Genomic DNA, 16,656 nt, shown 5'->3' on the forward strand with positions numbered 1-16,656 from the left:
TAAAGTTATTGAATTAAAAAATTCTTATTTAGAAAAAAAAAAAAAAGGGACGGATAGAACCTTAGGACAAATGTTGGAAGCAAAGCTATACAGACAAAATCTTACACAGAAGCATACACATACACCCTCACTAAAAGAGGTAAAGGGGGAAAAATCATAAATCTTGCTGTCAGAGACCACCTCCTCAATTTGGGATGATTCGTTGTCTAAAGGAGGGAAGGAAGGAAGGAAGGAAAGAAAGAAAGAACGAAGGTAAAGTATAATAACGTTATTAAAATTAAAATTGATTATTAAGAAAAAAATTTTAAGAAAAAACCATGGACGGATAGAACCCTAGGACAAACGGTGGAAGCAAGACTATACAGACAAGATCTCACACAGAAGTATACACATATACATTCACAAAAAGAGGAATAGGGAAAAAAATCATAGATCTTGCTCCTAAAGTCCACTTCCTTAATTTGGGATGATTGGTTGTCTATTCATGTATTCCACAGATGCAGGGTACATCAAGTTGATTGTTGCTGCTTCTGAGGCTGCTGGGAGAGATTTCCCTTTCTCTTCTTTGTTCTCACAGCTTCCAGGGGCTCAGCTTTGGATTTGGCCCCGCCTCTGCGTGTAGGTCGCTGGAGGGCGTCTGATTTGCTCAGACAGGATGGGGTTAAAGGAGCCGCTGATTCGGGGGCTCTAGTGCACTCAGGCCGATGGGGAGGGAGGGGCACGGAGTGCGGGGCACGGAGGGGGGAGGGCGGGGCACGGAGGGTGGGGCGGGCCTGAGGCGGCAGAGGCCGGCGTGACGTTGCACCCGCCTGAGGCGCGCAGTGCGTTCTCCCGGGTAAGTTGTCCCTGGATCCCGGGAACCTGGCAGTGGCGGGCTGCACAGGCTCCGCGGAAAAGGGGTGTGGAGAGTGACCTGTGCTCGCACACAGGCCCCTTGGTGGCGGCAGCAGCAGCCTTAACGTCTCCCGCCCGCTTCTGGGGTCCGCGCTTTCAGCCGCGGCTCGCGCCCGTCTCTGGGGTCCGCGCTTTCAGCCGCGGCTTGCGCCCGTCTCTGGGGTCCGCGCTTTCAGCCGCGGCTCGCACCCGTCTCTGGGGTTCGCGCTTTTAGCCGCGGCTCGCGCCCGTCTCTGGAGCTGCTTTAAGCAGCGTTCTTAAACCCCTCTCCTCACGCACCAGGAAACAAAAAGGGAAGAAAAAGTCTCTTGCCTCTTCGGCAGGTGCAGACTTTTCCTCGGACTCCCTCCCGGCTAGCTGTGGCGCACTAACCCTTTCAGGATATGTTCAAGCCGCCAACCCCAGTCCTCTCCCTGCGCTCCGTCCGAAAACGAAACCCGAGCCTCAGAGCCTCAGCTCGCAGCCCCGCCCGCCCCGGCGGGTGAGCAGACAAGCCTCTCAGACTGGTGAGTGCTGGTCAGCACCGATGCTCTGTGTGGGAATCTCTCCGCTTTGCCCTCCGCACCCCTGTTGCTGCGCTCTCCTCCGCGGCTTCGAAGTTCCCTCCTCCGCCTCCCGCAGTCTCCGCCCGCGAAGGGGCTTCCTAGTGTGTGGAAACTTTTCCTCCTTCACAGCTCCCTCCCACTGGTGCAGGTGCCGTCCCTATTCTTTTGTCTCTGTTTTTTCTTTTGCCCTACCCAGGTACGTGGGGAGTTTCTTGCCTTTTGGGAGGTCTGAGGTCTTCTGCCAGCCTTCAGTAGGTGTTCTGTAGGAGTTGTTCCACGTGTAGATGTATTTCTGGTGTATCTGTGGGGAGGAAGGTGATCTCCGCGTCTTACTCTTCCGCCACCTTCAAGGCCCCCCTATCCATAAGTGTTTTTATATATGAAAATTTGTACACGCAAAATCTTCCAATATTGGAAGAGTTACCTCTTCCATATAATATAACCTCTTCCTCTAACACATAATAAAACATGTGGTTATTTCCCAAGTAACTAGAAGTGGTTTCTGAGTTAAAAGGTGATCATAGGATTCTGAATTTCTCTTCAGAAATATAATAGCAACTTATCAAAATTCTTAGAATTATCTGTATCCATTGCTGTAATTAACACTGTTATTTATAAACATATTTAAGGGGCTTATTTTCTAGGTAAAATTTGTACCTAGTTGTTATAATCTTCATGATTCAGGAATAGTGACTTTGAAAGTTTTTTCCTCCTAGTCATTCCTTTTGAGAACTGCCTACTTATACTTTGCCCTACTTTAAAAAATTTTTTTTGTAAGAGGGGGGATAATTTTTTTAACTCAGTAATTTGTATGAGATCTTTATAATGGTAAATATTAAGTTTATCTTCCCTTTTTTACTCTCATCATGCTTTTTTTCCCTCTTAAGCTTTAAAAATTTTTTTATGGTTAAAAAATAAGACTTAATTTAGTCAAAGCTACCAATCATTTCTTTTGAGGTTCTTGACTTTGATATTATATTTGCCTTTCCTACTCCAAGTTCAGATAATTATTATTCATTTATTTTTTAATTATCTTGTGGCTTATACATAGAATATCATTTTCCATGCATGTGTATACATAAATAGATGTGTTTATGTGTGTGTGTAACTTTCAAATCTTGTTGAATATGTTGCAGTAAATTAACTTGAAGTCTCTTTGTTCATTTCTAGAAATAATTATCCATTTCCCTCAGTGGCAATTTAAAAATAATTTTAGTTATTCTAATTTGTGTACTACCTTTATCGTATACTAAATTTTTCTACACTTGTGTTTCTCCTCCATTTTCTACTTTGCATAATTGCTCTGTCAGTTTATTCTTACACCCATTTCACACTGTTTACCTGATTTCAATTCCATAATGTATATGAGTACCATTAAGCAAAAACTCTGCCTTACTTCTCTTTTGTAATAAATTTAAGCAATTTACAGTAAATTTAAGATGCTACTTATAAAGAAAATGAAAGGTGAACCCAGTATATATAAAATCCATAATAAGTTTCAACTCATATCCGACAATATTTAACCTAATTCAGATTCTCCTTTTAATTTTGAAGAAAAGTATTCTACTTTCTTCTATTCACAGTAACTAAACACCTTGGAACGTTTGTTTATTTAGGATAAGTTCTGTGATTTCAGCCATTTTTCACCTTCCCTACTTAGGAGGTAACAGTTACCTTTAAAAAATACTTTATATCTGTGGAATGATTGACCTAAAACAAACAGACTGCCAGTTATTTCTCCAGGAGAAAAAAAAAAAAGTGTTTATTTGACATCAGCAGAGAATTGCAGTTCAGGGTCTGAAACCGTGGTGAGTCACATGCAAGTCTCTGCATGGCAGTGGAAAAGAAATTTGGGAGGGCTAGAGGAAACAAAGAGTCCATACCTTTTCATTGGTTGAGTCGTTGCCAGGAAAGAAGAGGAGTCTTTCTTCTTCCTGTTGGGCTGTGGGATGGGCATGGCTTGTGAGAGCTCCCCCTTCTGGTCTCCCAACTCTATTTGATTGAGGTTTCTGTTTAGTAATTTTTTACAGCTCATACCAGATGTATCAGTCATCTCCAGCTGCCATAACAAAATACTGCAGACTGGGTGGCTTAAAAATAATAGCAGCTTATTTTGTCACAGTTCTGGAAGATGGAAGTCCAAGATCAGGGTGCCAGAGTGGTTGGTTTCTGGTGAGCGTTCTCTTCCTGGCTTATAAAAGGCACCCTCTCACTGGGCCTCACATGGTTTTTCCTCAGTGAGTGTGTATGGAGAGACAGAATGAGCAAGCTCCCTGGTATATTTTCCTATAAGACACTAATCCTATAATATCAAGACCCCAAATTATGATCTCATTTAACTTTGTTTCCTTGGAGGCTCCATCTCCAAACACAGCCACACTGGAGGTTAGGGATTCAACATGCGAATGTGGAGGGAGACACAAACCTTCAGGCCATTACGCCAGAGAATTCTTAGTGAAATCAATATTTTACTTTATATACAACATGTAATTCACAGCAAAAATTTTTGTAAGGCCTTATTTCGCAAATTGAGGCATGTGGATCCAGAGTGTATCATGGAATAGATATTCAGAATATTCTCATTGGCATCCACAGTAAAAGACTCACCAGTGGTCTCCTTGCTTATGTGTTCTGACAATCCATGTAAGCTTATTTTAATCCCTGGCAGTTGGATAAACATTCATAACATATGTGTAAACAATTATTTCTGATATGCCTTCCTTCTAGAAGCATGAATAATCAAAAGGTTAATGTACAATCTAATATTGTCCTTTCAGGATCAAGCCTGCAACTGTTACACTGTGAAATTCTCAGAAATTGCTCTCTTCCACCAATAAGCTTAAACTGCTCTTTGACACACAGCTCTTTGGATTGTCTGACTATCTTGCAATGTTCCAGTTGATACAGTAATCAGAAGGCAGACACATGTTTTATTATAAGAGCGACCAGAGTGCATCTGTTCTAGGGATCAGAGAGAGAGAAAAATACAAGATTTGACAGCCATGGACAGACTGGCCCGAAATGAAAATTTTTGTGAGCTAGAGCAGTTAGTATTGTGACAGTGCGTTTATATCTAAATATCACAATTTCCACCAGGGACCATTCCAAAAAAGTGACGTTTTAATAAGATTCTTCCATGTTTGCATTGGTTCAGCCAATAAGCAGCATAGCACACCCCAGATCAAGGTATGAGACTTTGTTCTTACCTTGTGTTGAGGGAATATCAATTAGGTAGAAAAGAAATTAAAATGTCAGGCCTTGATAATATAGCATTAAATGATAAACTGAACTGCCAAGACAGCAAAGCCATTATGTTAACAGTATTGTGTGTTACTACGGCTTGTGTTTACTTCCGTGCCACACACATTTTATTCTGCCTGTGCCTTCTAGTTTCTGGCCTCTTAACATGATTAAAAGCTGTAATTTTTCCTTAAATGTATCTCCTTAGTCACTAATTACATTCTCTAAACTCTTACATCCTTATTCATGTGACCATTGCTTGTATTTTACAATGAGACTATTGTCAGCTCAACAATCTAGCTGTAATGCCCGTCAAGGCCACACATTCTCAATGCTAAATCACATTACTAAATAGTTTTCTCTTGGAACTTGTTTTATAGACCACTTGAAAAAGGTTTAATTGTAAAGGTGCTAAAATGGGAATCCAAAGAATGTGTTCCTTTTTCTTAAGTAAACTTGGAGCTGCTTTGCTTAAAAGCACGGAATGATGCCTGTGGTATGTGTGGTATCAAAGAATACCTAGACACTACTCTAATCTCTATGGGTGGCACGTGTCTTAGACAGCAATCCTGTTGTGAACTGTCCACTCCCAGGGTATTAACTGAAAGGTTCAGATTTTCCTTAATGACTCAGCGTTCCTATTTTCCTTTGCCTCAATTAGATATCATTTGGTTCTAAAATCTGAACGTCAAACAGCTACCCACAGTGGTTTCTCTGTGAGCAATTGCTTTTTATTCCATAAGTAAACCAGATGGTCCCAGGAAATTAGTCATTCCTTGGTTATTACAAGTTAGAGAACAGATTGTTTTCTAGGTATTACAGTATAGGGTATACGCTAGTCATAATCATAAGAATTAGTTATTTAAAATGTCTAGAGCATTTCATGATTCTCCAGATAATTCTTTTTTTTTTAATAAATTTTATTTATTTATTATTTTTGGCTGCATTGGGTCTTTGTTGCTGCACGGGGGCTTTCTATAGTTGTGGTGAGCGGGGGCTACTCTTTATTGCGATGCACGGGCTTCTCATTGCAGTGGCTTCTCTTGTTGCGGAGAACAGGCTCTAGGCGTGTGGGCTTCAGTAGTTGTGGCTCACAGGCTCTAGATCACAGGCTCAGCAGTTGTGGCGCACAGGCTTAGTTGCTCCATGGCATGTGGGATCTTCCCGGACCAGGGCTCGAACCTGTGTTCCTCTGCATTGGCAGGCGGATTCTTATTCACTGTGCCACGAGGGAAGTCTCACCCATTAGCTTTTTATAGCACCTCACACACCCCGAGGGCTGCTGGAGCCCAGGCCTTCTCGGTGCTCCTCCTCCTTCTCTTCACACTCACCCTCGGACCTTGGTTATCCTGCCATTCGCTGGCCTTGCTCCCTCCCCTACAGATAATTCTTGATCTTTGTCTTATATAGAGACCACGGCTCAGTGGTCCTAAAAGTTGCTCTATTGTCTTATAGCAGATGCTAAATTTTTGAGATTAGTCCAATGTCATAAAAATACACTCTTAACAATTGACAAAATGCTGTCATTCACTTGCCATATATACCAAGTAATACACTCAATGTTGATAAACACATCTCTAGCTCCCTGAAAGGACACATCCCTAGCTGCCATTAGTTACCAGGTATGTGTCCATTCTGTGACACCTATGATAACTTCTTTGGGGGGACCTAAGAAATGTGAGACGTGGTAGAATTTTAGGACCATCTATACGAAAAGGCTTTGGGGACAAAATGGGGTCAATATAGAGAAATGTAGCTCAGGTGAGCTTGTTTCTGGACATTTTGTCAGATCAAAGTTTATGGTATTGCCACACCATTGTTAAATATTTTGACCAGTTCAGTTGGCCAGTTCCATATGGGAAGGACGGTTGGAGAACTGGGACCAGGAGAAATGAGCCAAATCTGTCTTTTGATTTAACTGATTAATTATTTTTCAAAATTGTTGTTTTGCTAGTTGATGCACCTCTATAGATACCTTAGGCCCTGCTGCTATGGACAAACTGTTCTCTTATGCCCCAATCCCAGCATTATTTTTCACAAACATTTCTAAATTAATTGATTAATTATGAAGCTCATGTAGCTTCATCTATTGTTCTTGCATTCTCTTTTATTATAAATTATCTGTGCTCATTATATCCTGGTCTATGTAACACAAATTATATATGCTAAAGAGCAAGGTCCTTATGGGCATTTATTTTGAAACATCATGGTAAGTCATGTTTTCTAAAAGTTAGGAAGATAATTGAGTTAAATTGAAGTAATTATTTTCTTTCATTCTTTGCAAAATAAACTTTTTTCTGAATATAATTTAAATCCTGAATGTAATTAAAAATATAGACATTCTGGAAAATATTTTAAAAATCAGCCATCGTTCCAGAGAAAACCATCACTAAGATGCTGCTGTATTTCTTTTCATTGTTTTGAAAAATTATTGAGACTATAATATGTGGAAAATTTTCTCACTGCAGTAACAGAAAACTTTATAGCACAAATATTTTCCCATGTTATTATTTTGCTTTCAACATAAGATGTTATGACTATACAATATTCCATTGTGTTAGTATGCCATAATTTATTTATTCTTTACTATCATGATATAGTTCTATCCTAAGCATCTTAGGATAAAATATTTTTTTATTAATTTCAATTTTTGTGTAATAGTTTTTTGAGCAGAGTATTATGTGTTTGTACATTAAAAACAGTCTTGGACACAGGGTGATGCTTTGCTTTCCCTGGGCTTATAAATTTAGGAAAAATTATTTTCTTTGGTATTATTAGCAATGCAATTTATAATTACATTTCTCAACACCATAATATTAATAATGTGGTTCATTTTCACACCAGTATCATGATGTGTATATGGTAGTGTATATGGATTCTAATTCCACTTCAACTTTTGCCAGCTTTGGACAGCTTGTCCAATTTGAGAGGAGAATAATGGTATTCCACTTCATGAGCGTTTCATAAAATATCATTGAATTTGACCCATGAGATCGTTTGTTAAACATTTATATCTCATTTTTTAATTATTGTTTACACACTCTATTTTTTGCCTACACTTTAAGCATTCCTTTCCTTACTAAGTCTTAAATTTTATTTTTTCTTACCCAGCTGTGAGAAATATATGGGCACAATACTTGGTACCAGAAGTCATTTAGTATCTCATTACCTGAAGCTTTCTTGAACTTCAAGACAGCATTACAGATGCTCCCCTTTCCACTGGAAAATTTTAATATAATAATGACTATCATTGTAGGAGCAGTCAGGTTTTTACCAGGCACTTTACACACACCATCTTGTTTAGACATCAACACTGCCAAATAAATGTTGATGTTGAAGGAAACTTAATAACTACTAAACATTTTGTTAGATTTCTACTTTTGTAATATGCTTATCCAGTTTTCAAATTAAGAGTCTATTAACTTAGGTGAATTAAAAAATTTCCCCCATTTATACAGTTGTCTCCTTCATATTGTTAACAGTGAAATTGCGTTGATTGATTTTTGAGTGTTAAACCAATTTTAAATTCCTAGAATAAATCCATGTTTTATTAACCTTTCTGTATACTGATGGACTTGGTTTGCTGATATTTGTTTAGGTATTTTATTTATATCTATATTAGCAAGATATAGGGGATCATCTTTTCACTTTTTTAAGGGTCTTATCAGGAATTTGTTTTAGGCTTTCTCTGGCCCTATCAACTGTGTTGGCAAGTGTACACTCTTCCTTTTGCTTGTCAGGTTTATGTAGAATTGGTATTATTTCTTCCTTAAATGTTTAGAAGAATTCTCCAAGGAAGACTTATGAGTCTATAGTGTTCTTACTGGGAAGACATTTAAATGTGAATTAAATTTCTTCAACAAATCTAAAAATATTTAGATTCTCTATTTCTTGTGCCAGTACATTTCATCTAAATATTCAAATGTTACATGATGTGATTTTTGTGTTTCTTTAATCACTTTCTGAGACTGTCAAACTATTGAAGTGAACTTTTAAAAAATTCTACTTCTTTCAGTTCATAAATTGCTGCTTTATATTTTCCATATCTGCTTATGGAGCTGCATATATTTCCATTATTCTTCTTCCTTTTTAGTTTATTTTTTCCAGTTTTATTGAGAAATAATTGACATATATCACTGTATAAATTTAAAGCATAAAGCATTATGGTTTGATTTATATATATTGTGAAATGATTACCACAATACATTCAGCTAACATCTGTCTTCTCATACAGCTACAATAAAAAGAAAATAAATTTTAAAAGGGAAAAAATTCTTATGATGAGAAGTCAGGCTTTATTCTCTTAATTGTTCTTAATTATTTGTAATTGTCTCTTAATTGTTTATTCTCTTTACTCTTTTCCATAGTGACTATACCAATTTACAATCCCACCTGCAGTGCATATGAGTTCCCTCCTCTTCACATGCATGCCAGCATGTGTTATATCCTGGCTCTTTGATGGTGACCATCCTAACAGACATGAGGTGATATTGTGGTTTAATTTGCACTTCCCTAATGACTAACAATGTTGAGCATCTTTCTATGTACCTGTTGACCTTTTGTATATCTTCTTTGGAGAAATATCTATGCAGGTCCTTTGCCCATTTTTCAAGTGGGTTATTTGTTTTTTGTTATTGAGTTGTATGGTATGAGATTTTACATATTTTAGACATTAACCCCTTATCAGATAAATTGTTTGCAATTTTTTTCCCATTTCATAGGCTTTTTCACTTTGTTGATTGTTTCTTTTGTTGTGCAGAAATTTTTTAGTTTGATGTAGTCCTACAGTTTGTTTTTTATTTTGTTGCTTGCGCTTTAGGTGTCATACCTAAAAATTCATTACCAAGACCCATATCAAAAAGACATTCCTATGTTTTCTTATAGGCGTTTCATGATATTAGGTCTGACATTTAAGTCTTTTTTTTTTTTTTAACATCTTTATTGGGGTATAATTGCTTTACAATGGTGTGTTAGTTTCTGCTTTATAACAAAGTGAATCAGTTATACATATACATATGTTCCCATATCTCTTCCCTCTTGCGTCTCCCTCCCTCCCACCCTCCCTGTCCCACCCCTCCAGGCTGTCACAAAGCACCGAGCCAATATCCCTGTGCCATGCGGCTGCTTCCCACTAGCTATCTACCTTACTACGTTTGTTAGTGTGTATATGTCCATGACTCTCTCTCGCCCTGTCACAGCTCACCCTTCCCCCTGCCCATAATCTCAAGTCCGTTCTCTAGGAGGTCTGCGTCTTTATTCCTGCCTTACCCCTAGGTTCTTCATGACATTTTTTTTTCTTAAATTCCATATATATCTGTTAGCATACGGTATTTGTCTTTTTCTTTCTGACTTACTTCACTCTGTATGACAGACTCTAGGTCTATCCACCTCATTACAAATAGCTCAATTTCGTTTCTTTTTGTGTCTGAGTAATATTCCATTGTATATATGTGCCACATCTTCTTTATCCATTCATCCGATGATGGGCACTTAGGTTGTTTCCATCTCCGGGCTATTGTAAATAGAGCTGCAATGAACATTTTGGTACATGACTCTTTTTGAATTTCGGTTTTCTCAGGGTATATGCCCAGTAGTGGGATTGCTGGGTCATATGGTAGTTCTATTTGTAGTTTTTTTAAGGAACCTCCATACTGTTCTCCACAGTGGCTGTATCAATTTACATTCCCACCAGCACTGCAATAGGGTTCCCTTTTCTCCACACCCTCTCCAGCATTTATTGTTTCTAGATTTTTTGATGATGGCCATTCTGACTGGTGTGAGATGATATCTCATGTAGTTTTGATTTGCATTTCTCTAATGATTAATGATGTTGAGCATTCTTTCATGTGTTTGTTGGTAGTCTGTATATCTTCTTTGGAGAAATGTCTATTTAGGTCTTCTGCCCATTTTTGAATTGGGTTGTTTGTTTTTTTGTTATTGAGCTGCATGAGCTGCTTGTAAATTTTGGAGATTAATCCTTTGTTGGTTGCTTCATTTGCAAATATTTTCTCCCATTCTGAGGGTTGTCTTTTGGTCTTGTTTATGGTTTCCTTTGCTGTGCAAAAGTTTGAAGTTTCATTAGGTCCCATTTGTTTATTTTTGTTTTTATTTCCATTACTCTAGGAGATGGGTCAGAAAGGATCTTGCTGTGATTTATGTCATAGAGTGTTCTGCCTATGTTTTCCTCTAAGAGTTTGATAGTTTCTGGCCTTACATTTAGGTCTTTAATCCATTTTGAGCTTATTTTTGTGTATGGTGTTAGGGAGTGATCTAATCTCATACTTTTACATGTACCTGTCCAGGTTTCCCAGCACCACTTATTGAAGAGGCTGTCCTTTCTCCACTGTACATTCCTGCCACCTTTATCAAACATAAGGTGTCCATATGTGCATGGGTTTATCTCTGGGCTTTCTAGCCTGTTCCATTGATCTATCTTTCTGTTTTTGTGCCAGTACCATACCGTCTTGATAACTGTAGCTTTGCAGTATAGTCTGAAGTCAGGGAGCCTGATTCCTCCAGTTCCTTTTTTTGTTCTCAAGATTGCTTTGGCTATTCGGGGTCTTTTGTGTTTCCATACAAATTGCAAAATTTTTTGTTCTAGTTCTGTGAAAAATGCCAGTGGTAGTTTGATAGGGATTGCATTGAATCTATAGATTGCTTTGGGTAGTAGAGTCATTTTCACAATGTTGATTCTTCCAATCCAAGAACATGGTATATCTCTCCATCTATTTGTATCATCTTTAATTTCTTTCATCAGTGTCTTATAATTTTCTGCATACAGGTCTTTTGTCTCCTTAGGTAGGTTTATTCCTAGATATTTTATTCTTTTTGTTGCAATGGTAAATGGGAGTGTTTTCTTGATTTCACTTTCAGATTTTTCATCATTAGTATATAGGAATGCCAGAGATTTCTGTGCATTAATTTTGTATCCTGCCACTTTACCAAATTCATTGATTAGCTCTAGTAGTTTCCTGGTAGCATCTTTAGGATTCTCTATGTATAGGATCATGTCATCTGCAAACGGTGACAGCTTTACTTCTTTTCCGATTTGGATTCCTTTTATTTCCTTTTCTTCTCTGATTGCTGTGGCTAAAACTTCCAAAACTATGTTGAATAAGAGTGGTGAGAGTGGGCAACCTTGTCTTGTTCCTGATCTTAGTGGAAATGCTTTCAGTTTTTCACCATTGAGGATGATGTTTGCTGTGGACTTGTCATATATGGCCTTTATTATGTTGAGGAAAGTTCCCTCTATGCCTACTTTCTGCAGGGTTTTTATCATAAATGGGTGTTGAATTTTGTCAAAAGCTTTCTCTGCATCTATTGAGATGATCATATGGTTTTTCTCCTTCAATTTGTTAATATGGTTTATCACATTGATAGATTTGCGTATATTGAAGAATCCTTGCATTCCTGGAATAAACCCCACTTGATCATGGTGTATGATCCTTTTAATGTGCTGTTGGATTCTGTTTGCTAGTATTTTGTTGAGGATTTTTGCATCTATGTTCATCAATGATATTGGCCTGTAGTTTTCTTTCTTTGTGACATCCTTGTCTGGTATTGGTATCAAGGTGATGGTGGCCTCGTAGAAGGAGTTTGGGAGTGTTCCTCCCTCTGCTATATTTTGGAAGAGTTTGAGATGGATAGGTGTTAGCTCTTCTCTAAATGTTTGACATTTAAGTCTTTAATTGATGTTGAGATAATTTTTGTGAGTGGTGTAATGGGTCCAGTTTCATTCGTTTACATGTGAAGATCCAATTATCCCAGCACCATTTATGGAAAAGACTGACTTTTATCCATTGAATATTCTTGGCTCCCTTTTGAAATATTAGTTGACTGTATATGCTAAGGATTATTTCTGTGCTGTCAATTCCATTACATTGGTCTGTTTTTTGTTGTTGTTTTGTTTTTTTAATGCCAGTACCATACTGCTTTGATGACTATAGCTTTATAGTATAGCTTGAAATCAGGAACCTTGATGCTTCTTGTTTTGTTCTTTTTTCTCAGGATTTCTTTGACTATTCAGGGCCTTTTGTGGTTCTATGTAAATTTTAAGGGTTTTTTCCCCACTTCTGTAAAAACAAATGCCATTGGAATCTTGATAAGGCTTGCATTGAATCTATGGATATCCTTTTATAGTATTGACATTCTAACAATATTAATTCTTCCAATCCATGAACATGAGATACCTTTCTATTTATTTATATCTTTGATTTCTTTCATCAACGTGTTGTAGTTTTCAGAAAGATCTTTTACCTCCTTATTTAACTTTGTTCTGAGAATTTTATTGTTTTTGATGCTTTTGTAAATGAGATCAATTTATTTGTTTTTCAGAAAATTTGTTGTTAGTGTATAGAAAGCTACTATGTTTATATGTTAATTTTGTATCTTGTAGCTACTGAATTCATTGATTAGATCTAACAGTTTTTTTGTTGAATCTTTAGGATTGTCTAAATATAAAAGATATATTCAGAGACATTTTGTTTCTTCCTTTTCAATTCTGACACCTATTATTTCCTTTTCTTGTGATCCCTCCAGCTAGAATTTCTAGTACTATGTTGAATACAGATGGTAAAAGTGGGCACCCTTTGGGCTTGTCATATATGGCCTTTATTATGTTGAGATATGTTCTTTATATGCTTAATTTGTTAAGAGTTTTTATCATAAATGGAAGTGGAATTTTGTTAAATGCTTTTTCTGCATCTATTGAGATGATCATATGATTCTATTTTATTCTATTAGTGTGACATATCACATTGATTGATTGATTGATGTATGTTGAACCATTCTTGCATCTCAGGGGTGAATCCCATTTGATCGTGGTGTATGATCTTTTTTACATGCTGCTGATTTGGTTTGCAGTATTTTATTGAGATTTTTTGCATTTATCATAAGGGATATTGGCCTGTAGATTTCTCTTCTGGTAGTTTTTTTTTTTTTTTCTGGTTTTGGTATCAGGATAATCAAGCCTCATAAAATGAGTTTGGGGGTGTTCTCTCCTCTTTATATTTTAGAGAGTCTGAGAAGATTGGTGTTAATTCTTCTTTAAATGTTTGGTAAAATTCACCAGTGAAGCCATCTGTCCCTGGGCTTTTCTTCAATGGGAGACTTCTGATTACTGATTCAATCTCCTCACTAGTGATTGGCCTATTCAGGTTTTCTATTTCTTCCTGATTCAGTCTTGGTAAGTTGTATGTTTCTAAGAAGTGTTCCATTTCTTTTAGATTGTCCAGTTTGATGGCATATAATCTTATGATCCTCTGAATTTCTGTGGTAACCTGTGGAAAGTATTTCTGTGTAATGTCTCCTTTTTCACTTATAATTTTGTTTATTTGGGTTCTTTCTCTTTTTCCCTTAATTAGGCTAGGTAAATGTTTGTGAATTTTATCTTTTCAAAGAACCAACTCCTAGTTTTTTGTTTTTCCTCATAAAAAGTTGATAACTTAAAATTATCTACCATAATGTTGACCTGATATACATTGTTTTCCAATCAATGAATCTCTTGGTGATATTATTTCAATGGATCTTTTATAAAATTATTTTTATATTTGCAAGTTTGGATTTCAGTTCTGTAATAACTGCATATTCACATTTATTTATGTTAGCTTATTTTAAGTATTATATTCTCTATGTGGTATTATTTCATTTTTATCTTCCTCATATTGATTAAAACAAATTTTCCTCAATTTCAATTTATATGTTCTGTTTTTTTATTATCCTGCTTTATTCTCTCAACTTTTATAGCCCCACGCATATGTTTATTTTTCCTTATTTGTTTACAAACATATTATTTATCTATATCTGTATAACTATTACCTATCTATCTTTCATCCTTTTTCCTCCAAATAAGGAAAGTTTTTTGCATTTTTACCACTTATCCTCCTTCCTCTGCCTGTCATCCTTATCCCCAAACAAGTTTTACTGGATATCTTCTTTTCATCATTGCTTTGATTAACATTAAAATTTCATAAGTTATTTACTTTTTCATATTCTCCATGTTTCTTTGCTTTTCACTGCAGTAATTTCTTTAAAATTTCTTTCAAAGAGGATTTTAATCAGTTGAAGTTTCTGAGCTTGTGTAACTCAGAACACCTCTTTATTTTTTTTATTTTTATTTTTTAAATTTATTTATTTATTTTTGCTGTGTTGGGTCTTCTTTTATGTGCGTGGGCTTTCTCTAATTGCGGCAAGTGGGGGCCACTCCTCATCGCGGTGCGCGGGCCTCTCACTATCGCAGCCTCTCTTGTTGCGGAGCACAGGCTCCAGACGCGCAGGCTCAGTAATTGTGGCTCACGGGGCTAATTGCTGCGAGGCATGTGGGATCTTCCCAGACCAGGGCTCGAACCCGTGTCCCCTGCATTGGCAGGCAGATTCTCAACCACTGCACCACCAGGGAAGCCCCCTTTATTTTTAAAAAATAATAATTCTGATAGACATATATTTTTGTTCGAAGTCTTCTTTTTCCTGACATGTACTTCTTTGTAGCTATAAGCTTTCTTCCTCCAGAAACTCTTAGAATTTTCTTTTGACTTTGGATATTATTAAATTTAATTTTGTATGTTTCCAAGTCTTTCCCCCCACTCCTCATCTTTTTGGTTCAGTATTGTTAGAAAAACAAAATTCAACTCAGTAAATTTTAAAGGTCTTATTGGCTTTATTCAACGATTCATGGGCAGCATCCCATCTAGTAGATAGAAAGGAGATCTGAGGAGTTGTACAAGGTGAAATATTTTAAAGGCAGAAGGGAGCAGAACAAGGAAGTTATGCTAGCAAAAAGTGGATTCGTTGTGGCACGGTTACTTTTCTTTAGGAACGAATGGGCAGGGGTCTGTCAGGAAGATTACCTCACTAGTGATTTCTGATTGGCTGGTTTAAGATTCCATTTCTGGGAGAGGCCAAAACTATAATTAACTCTTGGCCTGGTGATGTGGGGCTGAGCCTAAGTGACTCTGTTTTGGGGTCTTTTGTCTTGTTTTTAACAGTGTATTATGAACCCCTTTAATCTGATGTATTAGGCCTAAAAAAATAATAAAAATAAAAAACTTGGTCATTGTCTCTTCAAATATTCCTCTCTTTATTTTTTCTCTCCTGAGATGTTATTAAGTAAATATTAACATTTCTATTCATATCCTTCATATCTGTTACCTTACCTTTTCTCTCATTATTTTTATTTCTTTACCTCTGCCTTCTGGAAGAGTTCTTGGACTTCATTGTTCTGCTCACTAGTTTGTTCTTTAGTTAAATCCATCTGGCTACTTAGCCTTTCAACTAACTTTGTAATTTCATTACTTCTTTCTCCATACTTAATGTTTCTGTTTATTTTTCTTCTTTAAAATTGTTTTATGTTTCTAATATTACTCCTTTTCTCTATAAGCATATCTATAATTCTTCTGGTGGCTTTAGGAAGAGAGTTGAACACTTCAAGACAGAGAGACTGGAATATCAAAATGTGAGCTGAACCATTTCCATTGTTTTCCCCACCACCCATCATTGACAATCTTTTTCCCTCAGGATTTTTTTTTTTTTTTGGACTACTCTATCAAGTACTGCTTTTCTTTCTGTGGAAAGAGAGTTTTACTGGAAACATACCTGGTATACCTGTAGCTGTTGTTAACCCTTCCCACCCCAGGTGGGTTCTAGGGTTTCTCAAACTTGAGTGTTTGTCAGAAGTACCTGGTAGGCTTGTTAAAACATAAGTTATTTACACCACCCTCAGAGGTTTTGATTCACAAAGGCCCAAATTATTGGGGCCCATATGTTTGCATTCTAATATCTTACCCCAAATTCTCAGGTTTGATTTGGGCTAGTCCTACCATTTTTGTTTCTGCTTGCTTTCTCTCTTTCAGTGCTGATGACAGAGGCATTGATTCACCAAGTACAATGGTGAGCTGGGAGAGGGAGGAAACAATGTGAGAATTCTGCCCCAGCCTCAGCTCTGGACAGCTGGATAGTTTCTCCCATGTTGACACTCAACCAT

The 16,656-nt window shown here is 37.1% G+C and overlaps 1 protein-coding gene across 1 annotated transcript in view; it reads left to right on the forward strand.

The window, feature by feature from the left end:
• DPP10 (dipeptidyl peptidase like 10) overlaps nucleotides 1–16,656 on the forward strand; it is a 1,292,066-nt gene that overhangs the window by 459,233 nt on the left and 816,177 nt on the right. The gene's annotated exons all lie outside the window — the stretch shown is intronic.

This window comes from Globicephala melas, chromosome 7, assembly GCF_963455315.2.
Source record: "Globicephala melas chromosome 7, mGloMel1.2, whole genome shotgun sequence".
NCBI lineage: Eukaryota > Metazoa > Chordata > Mammalia > Artiodactyla > Delphinidae > Globicephala > Globicephala melas.